Genomic DNA, 4,935 nt, shown 5'->3' with positions numbered 1-4,935 from the left:
ACTGACTACATCAAGTTTTCCATTGCAGGATAGATCAGGCACCCCAACGCACTGTAGTAGAGGTTATATCAAAAGTAGTCAAAAGGCAAAATGCAAGCAGGTAACCAAATGCAAACCCCCACCCCCCCCACACACACACACACACACAAGATTTTATCATCTTGCCTATGGCACAAAAAAAGCAAGGAGGCAGCACGAAATTAAGTTGGTTTGGAGTATAGCACTCTAGCTTTGTATAGCAACCTGGATAGAAACATATTTTATACAGTAAACTGGATCCATAACATAACTGGATAAATACCTTAAAGGAAGAATTTGCAGTCATTTAAAAGTTTCATATTTGTATGCTTATTTTGAAAATACTATAAAGGCAAAAGGAAATGGGAATGTCCTGGTTTTATCCATGCAGCCAATAATATACCATAGCAATTTAAAAGTTTGACCCCATAGCAATAGTACAGTTGGACTCCCAGCACAAAGTAGCTGGTAACTATTGGTGGTATATCCCATTCAATAAACTTTGTTTTTGCTATGCAGTCCAGCTCTATCATCTATTATTAGCAGCATGGATAAAACCAAAGCATGGATTCCCATTTCCGTTTGCATTTTAAGTTATTTCGTGGTAAGAAAGAAAATACCAATTTTTGAAATGAAGGGGGTGAACTATTCATTTGATGACTGTCCTGTCAAGGCTTTGTCAGTGCCTGTTTAAAGCGTTCTAGCACACAGTAAACTGCATGTGTCAACACTCTAGCTATGCAGCCTACAATAAACTGGATGCAACAGCTGATTGGATAATTGTACGGATAACTGTATGTGAATAACAGGCTACCTTAATTATCACAAGGCCCTATTTCACCAAGCCCTGTAAGTCTTTTTGGATCATAATCTACCTTTATACCATGGATTTAACTGTTTCAGTAATTGTATGCGAACAATTGTAATTAATGTGTTTTGTATTGAATTGATTGATGTTAGCTACAGTTCATGAAACCTACATGTCTGAACACTGTCGAGTGATGTTTTTAGTCTAAGATCACGGACGAGACGGAGACTTCCGCTTAATAGTCAAATAAATAAGCCAACTGTCGGCTGTAACAGTATGATAAAACATAAGGCTATGCTATAACTGTCGTGTAAACTGTTGGTTACCACCTTTTGGTGTTCTCTGCGGCTGGTAAATTAAAGTGAAAGTAGTCCGCAGCTTCAACAAGGAAATCGACCACAGACAGACAGAGAGCTACGCCCAGCTCTCGCCTGCTGTGTCATCCCCATGCGTCATCCCCTCACCAAACCCACCTACTATTACCATGGGCTTTTATTTTGAAAAGACTTTGACTTCGTGCAGTGAGGAATGAAGTTTATTGAAGAGAGTATCTCCATATGAAAAAAGTGCGCCACAAGAAATAGATTTAGGGCTTCATATCGGTGATGTGAGGAGCAGACAGCAGCCAAAGCAGCGCTCCAAACTGCAGCCAAAAACAAAGCTGCATAGATCATGTGAAGAGGTGTCACTCTGGCCCTAAATTAAATACCTTGTAATTACGTGTTCTGTTCTGCAATATTAAAACCATTCCACTGATCTTTTGGCCCGCAAAGGCAGATTGTAAAGAATATAATGGCTGACATTCTGATGCAGGCCTCTGTGGGCAAAACGACAATGGAATGATATTAACTGTGTAGGAAAAAATAAATACATTTATATTGTGAGCAGAGTGATGCCTCTTCACTTGATCTGATGGAGCAGAGCAGTCAGCGAGCACAGGGCCGTTAAATTCAATCATGATGAAGAAATTCATGGTAATCAAACGGCAAGATGTCCAATCAACACTACTGTTCAGGTGCTGATAAAGAGAAAAAAGAAAAAAAGAGGATGTGCAGCAAATTAAAGTTTATCCATACAAGTGTAACAACAACGACGACTGCTACTATTACTACTGCTACCACTAGCCTAGCCTACTACTAGTATTTGGGCCAGTCAATTTATAATCCGTCTACAGGGAGGGAGCCACTGATCTTTGACAATGAAAAACCTACCTAGCGTGAGTCTACAATAGCACAATAGTGTCCACTAAATACTTACATTTCATAGTACTCATGTGTTTACAGATCAAGCACACGCAGTACCATAGAAGCGAAGCAGCCTACACAGGTCAGCAGTGTTGCAGAGAGGAGTGCAGGATCCTGGTTCAGTGTCTGTAGACATTGCAATGCTTTCTAACGGCCACTAGGGGTCAGATATATGCTAACCTTAAGGATGTGAGTGAGTGAGTTACTCTACATGTCCGTGAGTTTCGTTGCATCAAATAATATGGAGGGGGGTTTTTGGGTTTTTTTTTTCTAAACATGCTCCTTTATTCTCAGAATGCAGAGCAACAATATAAAACTGCAGTGAACCAGTCAACCTGCACACATGCTGTACAAACCACTAGAGGGTGTCCTCACTCCACAGAAAAAACACATTCTTACTGTAACAGGTCCTACATCCAAAAACGTGGCCTTGAAACGAGCTGCTGTCCAGAAATGTGCATGTTAACACTCACTGTAACCACACTGCTGGCATTGTTTAAAACGCAAATCAGTGACAAAGGGAGTTTTCTGGAGTAAACTCGACTTAAAAGCATATATTGATAAACTTCCAAAATAGGGCAATATTTGGAACAATTGAATTTTAAAAAGGGTTTCAAATAAAATTCTTAGGAAAATTATTCGGCATATTAATTGCAAACACTTTTTAGGTTTGCTACCTGAAATATATCAGGCAATATTTGAACATGAATGACTATCCTCAAAAAATGATGCTTTAATGAACAAATGTCTTCAGATGACTCCTGACTTCAGTACTAACCCATAATATAGTTTACTTTCACGTCAGCAATCAATACGGAAGAGTAGGTGTCATGTTTTTAAATGGTGGACATCTCATTTTGGTTCCAACCTTTGTATTCATGTATTCATTTATTCAAGTGAAGGTTACTGCTGTCACCTCAGAGCAAGACGGCCCCCAGTTCGATCCCTGTGTCTTTCTGTGTGGACTTTGCATGTTCTCCCCGTGTTGACATGGGTTTCCTCCAAAGACATAATGCAGGTGGATTGCGGTAGCTGTGTTTAATGAATGCTGCCCTCTACTGGCCATTTCCATACCATGTTAAAATAGTATGTTAGATGAATATTCAAATTCTCCATTCAAAGTGCTTCAAGTAAAACTATTAAAGTATTGACGTTAAATGCATTTCATGTATTCAAAGTAAGAATACATATTAAGTGTCCTGTGCTTGTAATTCATAGCCAGTAAGGTTTCCATCTTCAGTGCATTAACCTCAGCTAAAAGTATCAGGGTTCAGCTATAGCTCACTCTGCTCTCTCAAAGTTAGCATTGTTTGAGATGATTAACAGGACATGTGCTTCTAAATGTCAAGTCTTCAGTTCCCCAATGGGGGAAGACTACTCTTCGCATATGCTGAAAGGGAGATTTTACCCAAATTCACTGTTATTCTTACAAAAATTGACAATTTCCTTGAATTTAATGATATCTTTTTTTAATTGTTTTGAGTTTTTAGTTATGAGCTATCACAATCAATCAGAATCCTCTGACATGACTGATCTTGTGTCAGACAAAATGAGGAACTCTTTGGTTTGTTTAGTCAAGATGTAGGTTTGGTTCATCAGCCTGCTGGATTGATATTGGTTTACTCCCTATTGCAGCATTTTTACAGAAAATTTGACTGTGGTCTTTCTTTAATGCGACTCAGATTGTACTCTTCATTGTACGTTGTGTCAAGACCGACTCAAAGCCATGACAAAAAAGCACCACAACATAGTAAATGGTAAACAAATTTTATTTCTTAAACCTCAACTAAACTCCAAAGAACAACTAAATGGAATGGGGTGTGTTCAGTGAGTACTACAATCAGACTGAGTGCAAAGAGTTGAATGAGTGAGGAGGAATGTGTGCATGTGGCATTGGGTGCATCAAAATCAAAGTATAAACTTAAACTCAAACAAAAGGCTGTGGTACATGGCCCCACAGGAAAAACAACCATAAGAGGGGCAAGAGAAGCAAGACAAACAAGAGACCAGGCCCACAGAGACCAGGGAGAGAGAAAGGGCTGGGGAAGCAGGGCCATGACAGTTGTTGTTGTTGTTGTTTGTCTGCGACTTTTATGTTTGTCATGATGCTGCTTTCTTAACCAGGTCTCCCTTGAAACAAGAGATTCTTCATCTCATTGGGAATAAACTTAAATAAAGGTTAAATTAAAAAAAAATGCATTACATGAGTTGACAGAAAATACATTTTATGGACAGCCATGCACCTGTATCTAAATTAAAAAACAACATTGACATTAATATGTAAATTTGAGTGTCTCTGACAAATTGGTTTGGCAATATAAAATCAATGATGTCATAGACTGCATCTTCCTCAGTGATGAAAAGTCATGCCAACTTACAAAACAAAAAATATATATATAAAATATAAAACTATGCTTGCTTGAAAAGAAGAAGATCAAACAATATACATTTAAAATGTAATTCTGGGAAACAATTGTAGAAAACAAGATAGATGTTTAGCTTGGAATGGTGGCATGAATAAAATACCAAACAAAAGTACAAAGGAAAGATATTTAACATATATAACAACAACAACAACAATATTTTTTTTTTCTGGTAGCATATCTCATTCATTTCATTTTCTAAATTAAATTGTATTGTACATGTGTATTTACAGTGAAATGAGTAGTAAACCTATATGGAAAATGCATCATTACCATTCTCACTTTAAGGTGTGTGTGTGTGTGTGTGTGTGTGTGTGTGTGTGTGTGTGTGTGTGTGTGTGTGTGTGTGTGTGAGAGAGAGAGATCCTGTCCAGAGTGAACTATCATTTCAGCAGTTGCCTTTGGTCAGCAGTGTGAGTGTTTCTCCACACAGCAGGTGACT

Source organism: Centroberyx affinis, unplaced genomic scaffold (assembly GCF_046629955.1).
Source record: "Centroberyx affinis isolate AG114_WGS23_722 - 3 ecotype Tasmania unplaced genomic scaffold, CSIRO-AGI_Caff_v1 ptg000060l_1, whole genome shotgun sequence".
Taxonomy (NCBI): Eukaryota; Metazoa; Chordata; class Actinopteri; order Beryciformes; family Berycidae; genus Centroberyx; species Centroberyx affinis.
This window is presented reverse-complemented; position numbering follows the sequence as displayed.